The sequence below is a fragment of the Melitaea cinxia genome, chromosome 7, assembly GCF_905220565.1.
Source record: "Melitaea cinxia chromosome 7, ilMelCinx1.1, whole genome shotgun sequence".
Classification (NCBI taxonomy): domain Eukaryota; kingdom Metazoa; phylum Arthropoda; class Insecta; order Lepidoptera; family Nymphalidae; genus Melitaea; species Melitaea cinxia.
Window position 1 is genome coordinate 8488989 of NC_059400.1, and position 16809 is coordinate 8505797.

Below are 16809 nucleotides of genomic sequence, written 5' to 3' on the forward strand. Positions count from 1 at the left end.
TTTATGTTGACAATTCGTATAACTGAGGTCCAATTAATCACGTTTTAACAAGGCTGCTTAAATTTCTTCGCAAAGATTTTTTTAATAGACTGAAATTAATTGTTTAGTTAATGATACTCGTAGTAAATTATCAGTTATATAACTTTTTATAGTCTTTTAAATTATTATAATAATTTTATATTTGTGGTAATGATATGTAATCAAGTTTCACTATCAGCACCTCCTAGTCTTACCAGCGTTACTTCCGATCCCGTAAAAATTAATATATGAGTTCAATATTAATTGAGAGATTTTCAGTACTTTCGAGGACGTTACACCGTTTTTTCGAAAGCCTTGTTTATTTTTGTAGTATTATTTATTTATTTTTAATTTGTATCATTGCTCTTTTATTTTTAATGGTTTGTTTCTTGTTTATTATTTTAAATTTGTGTGTAACATGCATGTTCGAATAAAACGATGCGAAGAAATATATATAATAATGTCTAAAAAAAATTAACAAACAAATAAATAAAAGATACAATGGCAATTGCTTTTTAAAAATAATATAGACCAACAACATCAATAGGCAGCTAACTTCATATGAGACGTCCTGGAAAAAGAGTTTAAACTGTACTCGTATAAGTATATTTTTACATAAAGATAGGACAAACATTTTTTAATACCGTACCGCCGCGCAGCCGGTCTTAGCACGTGCACCGACTTACCCACGACCGTTACATCAATCTTGTCTACTTTAACAATTTTGTTAACCTTATAGTTTATTTTTGTTTTTCAATAATATTTCTTATGTACATTTTAATATAGTTGAAAGTGCTATAATCATAAAATTTCTTGAGTCGTATAACTGTAGAATACGCCACTGTCTGCTGTAGACAATGAAGGCATTCAATGTCTGGACAATACGAGGATCCCGGTGGTGCGATTAGCTGAATTTATTTAACGGTTCCGATTTCGAGCAAGGCGCAAACATCGTCGTATTTTAACGATTCATAACGGACGAAGATTGTTCTTGTTATATTCTTGAACAACTTTTTAAATGAATTGTTACGACAATTCCCTTATACGTTGTTGTTTTAATAAATGCGTTTTTATATTATTATTTTATTTAGTTATGATTTAAATTTATATTATATTAAATTTACTTTAATAAACTATAACTATTTATCAATAGAGTCATTGTATTTTAAAACTTTCTTTCAGTTGTTTCTAATTGATTTATATTTAAAATTATTGCATTAAAGGTGCGACTATTATTACTAAAGCTATTTACTAGTTAGTCCACACTAGTTGTTGAAGGTCAAGATTTTGCTGATAACAATAAAATTGTAGCATAGCTTAGGCAAAATTCGGGTCCTTAGTCTTTCTGTTAGTACCTACTCCAAATAATTGTGTTTGCTCGCAAACGAAAAAAAACCGACTTCAATTACATCGTCAAGTAATACAACGTAGATCGACGAAAAAATACTCAAGTAACTCTCAAAGATTACTCAAAAAGTAGTTATCAGATCTCAATGAAATTTATATGTGACCACATAACAAACATTAGCTTTCGATTAAATTAAAAATTATTAAAATCGGTACACCCAGTAAAAAGTTATTGCGGATTTTCAAGAACTTCCATCAATTTATCTGGGATCCCATCATCAGATCATGGTTTCCTTATCATGATACCAAACTAGGGATATCTCCTTTCCAACAAAAAAAGAAATATCAAAATCGGTACATCCAGTAGAAAGTTATGCGGTATAATACAACGTAGGTCGACGAAAAAAGCGTCAAGTAAAAACGCATTATTAGATATAGCTCGAAAAGTAATTGTTAGATCTCAAACAAATTTAAATGGGACCAATTGGCACACACTACCTTTCGATTAAAAGAAAATTTGTCGAAATCGCTCCACCCAGTCAAAAGTTCTGATGTAACATACATAAAAAAAAAAAAAAAAAAAAAAAAAAAATACAGTCGAATTGAGAACCTCCTCCTTTTTTGGAAGTCGGTTAAAAAAGCTGTCAAAACATTTTGTCAATATACGTAGGTAAAATACGTAAGTACAGCAACTTGATTTAAGTTTACTAAACTTTAAGTCTTTGAATACTTACTTTTATTTTGTTTAATTTTGCAATTTCTTTCCCACTGCGTACCTCATTCGTTCTTTCATATGAAATGAATTTTTTAAAACGCAAACTTTTTTTTTTCAAACAAAAAAAACAAAAAAGTTGTGTCCTACAAAATAACTAACTTTATAGTTAGGATTACGCCTTCCATTGTCTATTTTAAACCCTTAGGGATAAAATAAAAATAAAATATATTTCTAAGTATAAAGTTCGTTAATTTTGACCAACAGGTTTAGAGCCTATTTGAATAAAGCTATTTTTGATTTTGATTTTGATTTTTGATTTTGATTTTAGGTTTACGCTAGTCTTTTGTATTCTTAAAGAATTGATATGATTTCATAAATACTTGTAGGTACATATACAAATATTACAATGAGTTTTAAACGTATACATAGGCTATAAAATAATAATAGCATGAGATAAATGAAGTTTAATCTTCCATTTGTAGACGCTGATTAGAACACATATATTTGGTATTGTGAAATTGCTGTGGGTATGTACTTATGCAGCATGCGGGTGGCACGCGACATAGCGAATTTAGTACATTTGCCCCTATTAGTAAATTAATGTAAATTTGTGAAGCTATAGTGCTATCATTAAATATTACAGACCGTGGGATTATCTAACCCTTAATAATGGACAAACGTTGAAATTACCTCATATTTTATTCCAGCTAGTCTCTTATTGTAATTCTGTATTCATGAATAACGTTTTATTTTATAATAATATACTGTTTTAAATGTCTGTATTTATAATACAAATTATAAGCACCCGTGTTTAATTACTGTTCAAAATCTTTAGAATACAAATTTATAAACATTTTTTTGAATATCATATCAAAAATTGACCGCTCCAGCGGGATTCGAACCCGCGTCTCCGAGTGACCGTGTCGGCGCTCTAGCCAATTAAGCTATGGAACGATGTACCCGCCAGAGCGAAATTCTTGATATGATGACTTTTATTTTCGGTTTAAGCGAACCGTGGCGCCGTCTATAGTGAGTTCTTTTACAGCGACCCGTAACTATTCAAAGTTTCATATTACAATGAAAATCTTTTGACAGGAGACGACACCATGCTATTCTTAATATGTACGATTTTATTTTTGTGTTTACCCACACATTAGGGATTCTAAACATTTTTTGAATATCATATCAAAATTTTTTTTTGATTCAATACAATAATAGCATGGTGTCGTCTCCTGTCAAAAGATTTTCATTGTAATATGAAACTTTGAATAGTTACGGGTCTCTGTAAAAGAACTCACTATAGACGGCGCCACGGTTCGCTTAAACCGAAAATAAAAATCATCATATCAAGAATTTCGCTCTGGCGGGTACATCGTTCCATAGCTTAATTGGCTAGAGCGCCGACACGGTCAGTCGGAGACGCGGGTTCGAATCCCGCTGGAGCGGCCAATTTTTGATATGATATTCAATAAAATGTTTAGAATCCCTAATGTGTGGGTAAACACAAAAATAAAATCGTACAAATTTATAAATACCTGAAATACGCAATTGATTCATTACAAATATACAAAACCGTTATAATGATATACTATTTATTAATTTATTTATATATTTTTTATGTTTCGCCCCTTCCTACACTTTCTATATCAGTCATCTGCCCAAACATTGCCTGGAAGAAATCATTGCTTTAGCGGGAAGACTGCCTGTTGCAACTGATACAACTATGTTCGACTCAAATGTAATACTGTATTTTGTTAATTGTGTACTGGTATGCAAAAGTATGAAAAAAAGAGTGCGCTTTAGACCACACGACTTAGGTAAAACTTCTTTATTTTCCCCAACAGTATACGAAACGTGAGTGTCATCTCTTTCTATCTTCACTAAATTATTTTTTCCTCTCAACTTCCGTTTGCTTCGCCTGATCACACTTTTCGTAACGTTGTCGTCACACATTCACCAGTTTACTCTCCAAGTCAGGCGTGCCCAAAGAAGCTTTACTTCTATAAATATATAATTAAACAATAATTTTTTCTTTTAAGCTCGAATCAGAAACTTCCAAAAATTAATAGTAGATAAAGCGTATTTTCGGTGCAGGATTACATAGTTGATAAAGACGTAGTGACGTTGTATTTCATGCAAGACATTACTAATTTTGTGCTAAAATACAGTTTATATATTATATTATTTTCAAAAGAGTAACTGCAGAGTCTTGCCGATTCTTCTCTGCAGAATCTACATTCCGAATCGGTAGTAGTTTTAATTATACAAAAATAATAATCATTTTTAAAGTTTTAATTTGTAAAATGACGATTCGAAAGTGCTCATGACTATTTGAATAAAGTTGTTTTTGATTTGATTTGAATTGTATGAAAGCATTTAAAATGTATGGTTACGCTAGCAGGATTTAATTTAGCTCAAATCACAGTAACTATTCCTCTATGTCTAGCAGTTACTTATATGTATCGACAACTAGACGGCCGAGAAGGAGCGAGGCACCATCCGTCGTTTGACATATTGCTCTAAGCGACCATCCCTCGCACCGACATTTATATTCCGGACTCGAAGAACAGATTTGAGATAATTCTTTTGCAATAACTCTTAAAATGACGTCGAATTCGATTTCAATCCTATCATGAAAATAGATAATATGTTTTTTTTCTTATTTAATTATCATTTAAGTCTATCATATCGTAGTTTTTGTCTATTTATTATTGATTTTCCTCCTTAATTTGTGCATACCTCAACCGCTGCTACTGTATCGTGTCCAGTACCCGAAGATTATCTGGAATAATTCGCTATTTAGCGATAACATCGCCTTTGAACATGTATTGTATCTTTCTTTATATATGTCTGTGTTTCGGTGTACATTAATAATAAATAAATAAATAAATAAAATAATCTAGACCGTCCAAATTATTTTATTTGTGTATTCCAGAAAGAATGTATGTACTCGTAGCTTGTTACGACGAAAATAATTATTAAACGGGGTTCAAGGGGAATTATTGTTAATTTTTATGGAAAAATTTATCCTGCGCATATGTTACGAAATAAAAGGAATAAAAATAAATAAATAAATAGACTATAACAGCAGGAAGTACAATAGGCCACAAGGACTTCTTTCATCACATATAAAAACTACAAATTTTAATAGTTAATTCACTATTGCGAAAAGAAATATGCCATAAATATAGTGGACTTCGATGGTGAAAAAGAATAATATATCATAAAGATTTAGTCTGTTTGATTCCGTGATCTGTCAAATAGTGTTGATGGCAAGTAGTGAAGCGGGTCCTAAATAATACTTTTAAATATATATAATAAAACTAATATACAGATAATATACAATAAAACTATTTTAATTTTCAATATCTTTGTCTTTAGCTTTGCTATTTTTATAAAATAAAAATGTTTATATGTTAGTTTATGATTGATAATAATAATTTAGAAATAAAAGGCTGTAAAGCAATCTATAGCAGTTATTAACGTCAATACGGGTGAAACAGCAAGGGATATTTAACTATATTAAAAAGTTAGAAACAACTATAATATTTTTTGTACAATATAATCTTTATACGTATTATAAAGAGGAACTTTTTTCTCGGATACAATGAAATACCAAAATCATGCGATTGCACTATCTGGCGCCGGCAGATGGTGAATAAAGGCAAATTGCAAGCTCACCTTGCGTCTTCGTTCCCACGATATCAGCCAAACCGGGACTAGTCTTCTTGTAAAATTCTAGATTCATTGTAAATGCGGACGAAAAAACGTCTTTACGAACACTTATTATGTCGTTCGGATCTTCTTGAATATTTCAACTTATTTTATCTATACAAATAAATAAAATTGGAGTGTCTGTTTGTGATTTTAAAATAATCGCTATTTACTAAATGCATATGGATGTATACACGGTACATATACCAAAATAAGATTTTGTTACAACTTTTGTATGTCTGTTTGTCTGTGTGTATGTTTGTCTGTTTGTTCCGGCTAATCTCTGAAACGGCTGGACCGATTTTGATGGGACTTTCCCTGGCAGATAGCTGATTTAGTAAGGAGTAATTTAGGCTACTTTTATTGTAGATTTTTTTTTATAACTGTGCGAACTGAATAATAACTTTTTTGTTCAATCCCACGCGGACGAAGTCGCGGGCACAGCTAGTCTATAATAATTGTTTTTGATCGCACTTAATACGACGTAGATAGTCGATAAAACAGTCAGTGAAATACGTATTTTTAGGGATAACTGAAAAAGTATTCGTCATATCTCATTTAAATTTATATGGGACACATAACAAGCACTAGCGTGTAGCTAATAAAAAAAAGAATTAACAAAATCGGTACACGCAGTTCAAAGTGATAAGATATCAGTAAAAAAAAATACATACGATTTGAGAACATCCTCTTTTTTCTTAAAGTCGGTTATATTATAACCGCGCTTTTCAAACGAAAAACTGAATGCATCTTTTGTTTAATCTAAATAATATTATATAACTAAGCTAGCATTTAGCCTTTGTAGGTTATGTGTTTGGATACTACATAGACTCATAGAAATGAGTAAAACTGAAATGATTTAAAGCTTAGCCATCGTTATATTATATTACGGTTCGGGTAATATATCACAGGAATGTAATGTAGTACGTCTCAATATGTAATAAAACCGGAAAACGTATGCGACCTCAGATATGAGAGGATTTTCGGGAACACCTGAACTAGATTACTGTATCCGAACTCTAAAAATCTATATTCAACCGTAGCCGAGGGATAAGAGAATTTGAAAGGGACCCTTCGCTTTGCTATCGTTTAGCAGATGTAGGTGATAACAGGATTCTAATATAATTTGCATGAATATTTTCGTTTGACAAAATATAATATTTAGCGATGATATACAAAATATAACTTTGTAAATTGAGTACTTCTTCTGCTGTTAGAAATGCAAATGAATAGACAAAAATTTATTCAAATCACACACACATTGCATCATTTGTGGTACAATTTGTTAACGAGGTTGTGAACAAAAGTTTGTGTGTTGTTTACTTAAACTCCGATTTAAAAGAAACTCTTGTATCCGTTTGAACGAATTCTAGTCAAAAATCTTCATCTTGTTAATTATCGTCATGTAAATATTTCATATATGGTATTTATGCATGAGGATTGCGGAAAACCGGGATGTTTGGCGCGAACTTGGGGAGGCCCATATCCAGCAGTCGACTGCGATAGGCTGAAGTGTTAATATTTTAAGTCATATAATAAATTATCAAATAATTCCTTAATTTTCGGAATATTACTCGGAACGTATTTAAAGTAAATCTTATTTAAGCATAGGATTTACAGGTAAGTTGAGCAGATGTTTCGAAAATGTCACTTTGCCTCCCTCGGGCAATATCAGAGAAGTTTTAAGCCTCCGCAGCTCTTATCTGCCTTCTTAATACAGTCGGTCTTCTTAGATATTCTTAATTGTACACATTTTAAAATTGATATACATCCAAATATAAACATCTGATATTGTTACGATAAATATCTGCCTTTATTAAATATTTCTAACAAATATAAATAATAAAATACGCTCGTAAAACGAAACACTGAAAGCAGATTGTCACAGAAATAAAACAATATTTTGTTTATGTTTGTAAGTAGCTTGTATGACTTTTCTATTACGGCATTCTTGATATTACAGGTGGCGTGACGCAATGTCAGCGCTATTTATAAAGTATAAACATGTTCAACGTTTGCATGTGACGGTATCGCGTAATAAAGTTGCCCCGCCCTCGTTCTGGGCGCTTAATATTAAAAGCTCACCTCATATCCTTACCTACACATAACGTACGTCCTTTGCAATTTTTCCGTTGTTACCGCGACCTGAATCTACTTTTGTTCCTTATGAAAAGATCCGGGGGCACTAAGTGAATGTGTGCGTTAATAATTGAGAAGCGGCGTTCCGTCTAAACGTAAAATCTTAAGGAAAGGCCTCTTGAAATAGTTCGGAGTTCGGTGAGGTACTTGTACAAATAGATATAAAATTGTAAAGTAGATTGTATCGATGGGTTCGAAGCATAAAACTTTATTTAAAAAATTATCTTATTCTAGTACGGAGATTAATTCCGGTAAAACCAATCATCAACTATTTACTCAAATACAGACAACGTAAAACGATTACAAATACCTGTTTAGAAACTAGTTACTTTCTATTATATATATAAATATAAATTTATAACAAAATCAATTTCTTAATTATTTAGCTCCAAGGTAGTAACTAAGAGCTTACTTTTAACGTTTATATTATTGGTAAGTAATTTAAAATTAAATAAGGGATATAAAAAAGGAAATCAATTTTAATTATATTGATAGCATTTAACATATAACACATATTATTTTGTCTTGTTATGCAAAACGTATGTATCAAATTATCATCGATTTTCCGTTATGGGTATCTAAATATTTTTAAGAGGAAGTCATTCGAATAATTCAGTTATACAAGAACGTTACGAAAATATTTTTGTTAAAAGAACTGTGAGGGTACATTCTCAAACCTAAATATACTCGTATCTTCAAAACGAGAAAATATACTAACAGACTTAGGTATGGCCCAGTGTTTACAATAAAGAATATGAATGTATTAGAAACGCGATTAAATAGTTATGTATTTTGACAAAAAACTAATAATCCTAACAAAATCAAATATTTTTTTTTAAAATAAATAAATAAACAATTGACTGGAATAATTACTTAATAATTTATAGCTATGCTTATATGTATTTATTGTTCATTTTTACCCTTTCGCACATTTGATGTTGTATCCTTAGTAATTATAACATGCTCTGGAGGATTAGTTGATCGCAGTCAGGATCAAAGCAAAAAAATATGTTTACAAATTTGTACGTCGGGAACGGTACATGTCGCAACTAGTAAGTTAATCGTTGTGACTACAAAAGTTATTGATTTTAGCATTACATAACTGCAAAATAAATAAATTTAATCTAACAACTGTTTAAAATGAGTGTGTAAAAGTATCGCTTCAAAATAGACCGTTTCGAACTATTCAAAGTACTCTTGATCAAAGGATTTACGTTTCGACGGTAACCTCATAACTAAAGTTCATTAACTTAGTAGAATTACTCTGGTATCTTCTATGCCACCTTCGGTTGTATTGGTCTTGTATTGGATACGAATGAATATCTTATTTGAAATGTCCTCATATGCGGAATGCTCGGCGTTAAATACGATTGCAATCTAAATAGTTCAGTTGTATGTATGCCCCGTGGGAATAAAAAATGATTTGATTTCGATGCGAACAACGTGTCTGTTATTATTGCTACAATATACAAAACATGATGTCAAAATAATTGGTCCATATTATTATATAAAATGTTTTTATGATAATAATCAGGTATTCTAAATACCTACAATTGCGTATAAAACGCTGTATTTCGATCGAGATCTGTTAGATTAGATGGATTAGATGGATAAGATCTGCGTTTTATTTTTAACCGTTTACCGAATGGAGGTTTATGTTCTCTTCAACGGTAATATATATATATATATTAATTAATTAATTATATTACTTTTTTAATTCCTTTAACGATATTATATTAAATAATACAATTCATCTAAGAGTATACGTTGAACCTAATATTAAATATCTTGAGACACAAAGAATACGATGTCTTTGACATGACTAAGGTAATCGTTAGCTGAATAATTTTTAGTTATAAAGAAGAAATGATCCAATAATAATTTCTATAGAAATCGAGGTTAAAGAAATGTTGTGAGTAGGGGAGGTGCCTAGCCGCAGTGCGATAGCTTAGATTATCTGGGTTATCGATAAAACTTACTAAATAAGATACGAGACTCGGTTTTCGACTTAGTATTACATGAATACGATTAACATTTTTTTTTAATAAGCTATCATGCTTACTTTTATACCCTTGTTATATATTACAATTTATAATATGAAACAAGAAAACTGCCTACTGAGGAAGATATAAAAGCTGAAGCTCAAAAATATTAAGTTTTTAACGTCACTTTTAAGTTTTCTTCTTGCATTTATTATACGTACTTAAAAAGCACTATGAGGTTATTTTTTTCAAATGAGAAATAAAAAATAAGCAGTTGCTGTAAAATAGCACAGTGGTTGAACTATTGTGCTTAAAACTGTTGGTAATTTGAAAGGCGAAGGGCAATATGTGCATTGGTACATGTTTAAATGCACTAAATTAAAATACAACTTGTATATAATTCAGACCTAACTGTACCAAAATAATCTTTAGTTTTAAATTAATATTTAAATTTGTGGATTTAGTTGTTCTGAAATATATATTTTGTCACTTTAAATGTGAAAAAGGACTAAGACAACCTTTCTTACTTTATCTCTTAAACTTTTAACTGAAATAAAAATAAATAAATAATACTGTTTTCAAGCAGTATGTTGGTAAGGTGACCAGAGCTCCTGGGGGATTGGGGATAGGGTCGGCAACGCGCTTGCGATGCTTCTGGTGTTGCAGGCGTCTATAAGCTACGGTAATCTCTTACCATCAGGTGAGCCGTACGCTTGTTTGTCGACCGACCTAGTGGTATAAAAAAAATCTTATTTTTTGACTTACTTGTATAAAAAAGTGTGTGTATATTTATGCGCACGTAAGATGTTAATCCTCATTGACTAGCTAACTTTACGTTGCTAACTCCTTCTTTGTTGAAACTCTAACTTCAGGGTGTTGGTTTTTTGTGACGGTGTGCGCCCACATCGTATAATATTAATAATAATAATATTCATTTATTTAACACTTACATCCATTAAATTGTTAGTAATATATGAAAACTTAATAACTAATGTTAGTACGATACACTGTAAAAATTTACTCTCAACATTTTTCCCTAACGCGCCAAAAAGCTAAAGTATAACCAAATTAGTATCTAGCAATAAATCCTCGACGGTATCAATTTTATATTGGTCACAAAATTAAATAAAATATATGTAAGAATCAGCCATTACAATATAACTAAATAAATGTAATTTATACAGCTGAAAGCCGTAAGCCTAAGCTAGCCGTTAAGGCATATATACACTGTACACACTAATATTATTGTATATAAATATTTTGTCCATCAGAAAATAAGTAAGGTCTGGAGGGCCTGGGATCTTAGACTATAACATTGTAGTCATTACATACACTTCCTTATAATAAAATATAGCAATATTTTTATGAAAAAATCCACATTCACTATTTTACACTTTAGTCACATCAGCATCAGCTCATCACATCAGCCTATCGCAGTCCTCAACTGGACATAAGCCTCCATAAGTTCGAGCTAAAAATGGCGTGAGCTCATGTGTTTTGCCCATAGTCACCACGCTGGGCAGGCGTGTTGGTGGCCGCAGGGCTGGCTTTATCGCACCGAAGACGCTGCTGCCCGTCTTCGGCCTGTGTATTTCAAAGCCAGTAGTTGGATGGTTTTTGCCACCATCGGTCGGCTTTTTAAGTTCCAAGGTGTTAGTGGAACTATGTTATCTCTTAGTCGCCTCTTACGACGCCCACGGGAAGAGAGGGGGTGGCTATATTCTTTGGTGCCGTAACCACACAGCATAGCCTTTAGTAATCTAAAAGGAAGAATATACATAAGTAATTAAGTATTTCCACCTAGTTTTAAGATATAGATACATTACATATTCTCTCATTGTAAGATTACCGGTATTAATAGGTTTAGAAGAACACTCAATGTTCAAAATTTTTAAACTTTTTTTAGATTTTTTATTTAATATTAATTTTGTTTCGTTTAAGTTATTTCAAATCGATAACAACACAGGTAGGTACTTACCTATACTCAATCATGTTAGTGAAGGGTCAAAACAATACGAACTGGTTTTTGACTTAGTAAATTAAAGACCTCATTATTTCAAGCAAAGCACGTTCTCTATCGTTGAAAGGATCTTTTGTTGCTGCAAAACACTTGGAGCAAGTCAATCGGGCTCCGTTAAGCTTTGAGCGCTCGCAAATTAATGAGTGAACGCGGAGGTAGTGTTATGTTTCAGGTTCCTTTTTAGTTCTTTGATTTCTATATCGAACGAGTGTTCGCATACACACAGAAAAGTTTTGGAACAAACAGTCATGAATCACTTTCAGATTTCTTGAAATAATTCAAATATTGTTTGTATTTATTCGACATTTGAAATAAATATTAAATGAGCAGAAATAGCAGTATTGTACAGAGTAATGTTTATACCTAAATAATTATTTTGCATATAAGTGCATCTAGGGTTCATACTCGTATATGCCCAATACAACTACAGACAAAGCTATTATAACAAATTTATATGCTACCTATATGAAAAATAATTTAGAGCGATTTTACTAAAAATTGTTTTTTTTCAAATCTAATGAGATTGCGAAATAAATTTATTATTATTATTTATATTATTTAGTATTATATAATATATTATTACTTTTACAAAAAATATTTCCGCGTGTAAAAAAGCAGGCATAAAAGTTTGTTTAATAATAATGCAGCATATTATATCGTGTGAAATTCGTAGTGGTATCGACCCTCCTAAATAAATTTACTTGTGATGCATATACAATAATTTAATTTCAGTTACGATTACGTGCTTTCCCACCGCGCGAGATTTCTCCCTTTGCACAAGTACAAGCAAATCGGATAGGTAAGACGCCCAAGGGGTCGAAATCAATGGACAAAGAAAAGGGAGCTATTGTGTTCATTTACGCAAGGAGCACACGTGTGCAGGCAATCCCACGGTCTCGCAGGGAGGGTGTTTATGGTCTATATATATAAGGGTGCAATGTTTTCGAAATATTACTACTGAATTTGAAGTGCAACAGTAAACAACAACGGGGACCCGTCGGGTCCCCGAGCCATCTAAATGCAAAACACGAACGTCTTTTGCAAAGTAGTTATCACTAGTTTGTCAATTGAAACTTTAAAGTTGAAGTGAAGTTAATTAATGTTTAGATAATTGAAAAGTGTTTTAAGCTCTATCGAGTATCCACTGGTAAGTATGTAGCTAATAAGTCCTACGATTTTCACTACTAATCACTTTATTTTCAAATTTTTATTAACTCTTTTTTTATTATTGCAGATTATATGAATGGTGAGATGAAATCAACCAAAGCTTACATTACTTGAGATTGTGAAGAGTAAGTGTTGAGTTTAAGAATCATGTTCAGCCAGAAAGAAATAAGAAAAATATTAACATGTTCAAATGCCTAAAGATACTACAATTAGGAGCTAAAGGAATAATATATGGAATTAATTAATATACGACTTTACATCTCATTAGAAACAGCAATCAATATAGTACAAAGGTAATAAAAAATTTTGTTGTTTAAACTTTAATAACGAATGAAGCGTGTGGTTTTTTAAACACTTCTATTTTCATACAGCCTTAATGTACGGTTTTGTTTTAAATGCAGTTCAAGTTTTTGTTTTGGTACTCTTAGTTTTCTGTACTTTGTTATTGTTAACTGTTACGTTTAAATTACAAGTTGTTAGGTTCCATTCTCGAGTATGATTAATCTTAAACTTCATTTAAGACTGTTCTTTTTAATAGTTTGCTGTTGAAGAGTAACTAAATTTTTGGTGTTCCACATTAAGTTTCATTATTGAAAGTTTTCGTTAATTTTTTTTTGTAAATATTGTTTTTGTTAAAAAAAAACCGTTACGTTTCAATTTGTTACCAGTTATTGATTTAGTTTCAAATCGTTAAGTTTTTCCTTTCAAGTTTCGTTACATTAGCTGTTCTGGGAATCTGTTTCTTTAAAGCATTTGTTGAAAGCTGTTGAATTTCTGTTTTGTTATTTAATTTGATGATTCAAGATTTCGTTATTTTTTGTTTAAAATTAATTCCCTTCATAGATTTTCAGTTACTCTGAGATTGTTTTGTTATTATTATTGTTGAAGTTTACGTTATTAATTTCGTTAATTTTCACGTTTTATTTTTAGTAAATACGTTAAGTTTTGTTATAATAGTACCAACCAAAAATCAACAAAAATAATGTTTACGTTCATTACTGAGTTTATTTCGTCGTTTTCAACAAAAGTAATTAAGAAGTGCCTTAATACCCAATGTGCCTACTTAGTTATTGTTACTTACATTTGTAAGATTTAATACATTGTGTTAAAATTTACTTTAAAATTACCACGTTCGGAGCATGTATAATATTTTTTGAACATTTCTTAATGAAATATCCTAAAAAATTTATAAAAAGCTCTTGATGTGGTAATTTAAATTTTTTTTCCTAGTGATTATTTTTTCCCCGGTTGTACTGAAAAGGAGCACAGGTAACAATAATGTATTCAATATTAATGTTGCCATTTAAATTTGTAGTGAAAATCATCACGTTGGAATATTAACGCTGATTTTAAATACACACTGCTTTAATATTTATCAAATAAAGTATATTAATACACCGCCCAAGGGGATAAAATACTCATTACGCATCCATTGTTGCGCGTTCCACAACTCGTTGGTTATTCAATTTGGTTCATGTTAAGTAATTTTAAGCGTTGAATTGTTGTTAAGTTTACTGTTATTACGTTGTTGTACATTGAAATGGCTGTGTTTGTTAGTTTTATGTTAAGTTTACGTTTTAACTATTCGATTTGTTTGTTCTTACCCGACATTAAGGCTTGTCGAAACAAAATTGATTCTCATTTATATCTTACACGTGTGTTTTATTTTCAGATAAGTTTAATTTAAGTATTTCTTTAAGAATGTTTAAGGTTAAAACTAAAGCTTGTGTAAAATTAACAAATAGGTTTAATTATTTATTAGGGATGTAAGAAAGAAAATGTGTGTGTGTTGTGTGTAATAAATATAAAACAATGGACTACCTTGTTTTTTTTTTCTTTTCATCGTGTTTAATTTATAACGCTGTCGGATTAAAGAAAAACTTAATCTGGTCACAAACACTTGGAGATTGTCCAACTACATCGCTACCAACTATCTTGTAATAAATGGGGTAGACTTCGCAGAAGTGGTGTAATCCCAGTATAATCAATTTAACCCGTGGCTATTCATACAAAAAAACCTAGTCTAGTTTACAAAATAATATTAATATAAGAGTAATAAACAGATCATGATCATATACTCTTGTAAGAGCTTTAGAACCTATGATTAAATATTTAAACTGATTTAAGGTGGGTTTATGCGTGCGGTTCGGGAGACGTTACTTACACAGCACTCGGTGTACACAGTAGCTGTAATGAAGATAGTTTTAGCAACGGAAAACATAAGTTCGCTTCATGCAATCTCGCCGCTAAAACTCTTCTTAATTGCTTAACTTTAACCAGTGCCTCTTCTTGCTGTCCCTAGATTCGTTTAACTTCACGCATACTTTAGTCAACAACGGAATTACATGCTATTTACTAGCTAGTTTTAATGCAGTTTTTAACAAAGTTGCTATAGTAGGACGTCTACAATTGTTTTCGAAATGTAGACTCATTATAAAAATTTGTTGTTTCTCATTATAGTACAGAGCTTTCTCGGTTTTAATAAGTTTTTGCTACTAATCATATATATTAATATGCTAAGGTTAAGCTGTTTGCCTCCCTTTTTAGAATAAACCTCACTATTACTTCATATAAATTAGGTATCATTTTATAGATAATTGCTTGCTTTAGCGGCATCCACAACTAAAAAATTTAAACAATTTAAAAAGGAAGGTTAGGTATGCTTTAAGAAGAAGCAAAGCTATTTTTTCTCTCAAATTAACGGGGTTGAATCCGCGGGTGAAACCGCGGGCCCAATTAGTTATGTAGACCTTGATTACTTTTGATTAAATTTTGATAAGACTTGACATAATTAAAGATGCAACATAATATTAGGATAAGAAAGACAAATAAATATGAAATAGTAAAATTCTAAACGTGGTTTCTTATGATATCAATTTAAAGTGAACTGAATCAGCCTGTAACTCATCATTGCTGGGTAAAGGCATCTCTCCTTAAAAAAGAATGATGGATCTTAATCCACCTTTTGTTCTATTGTTTTATACGACGAAGGTAGCAAACAAGCACAACACTACTTGAGAGCAATACTTTTTAGCTGTAATCTTCTGTAAGTATGAGTACTTCCCCAGTTGGGTTGCTACAAATTTTGCTATTACCTACCCCCATTGAGTCTTTTTTGGATAATGCCATAAGTAACGAGTACTAGTAGGTGTCTTATCATAGCGACTGAGACTGACGGCTCTACGTCCTTTTCAAACTATACTGGGAGATCCAAGAGGAAGTACACATAGATCAGAAACAAATATTTCTACAAATACAAATTATCTGCCCTATCCTGGATTCAAACCCAATACCATGCATGCATTAAGGCGACTATTTGCCCCCGTACACTAGAATGATTGTAAAAATATCATAGTCAAATACTACTTTAATATTTTTTTCGTCGTATTTGAAGTAATACAACATATCTGCGTTTTTTATTTTTGTTTACGGTATTTCAATAGCATTTTCTATTAATTTATATGAGAAAGAAATAAACTACTCTAAATGATTATTCTACGCCAAAGAAGTCGCGAGCTGAACTTTTTTGTAGGTATATTTTTATTCTCATGTCTTTAACTTATTCATTTCAGGACTTATATAAATCTAAATTAAAAACAAGTATTATACAGAAAATCTAAAGAAATTACTTGTTTTATAATTTACCGATAATGAGATATGTTAATAAAATTATGATAATTCGCCAAGTTGCGATGTGTTTCCCATTT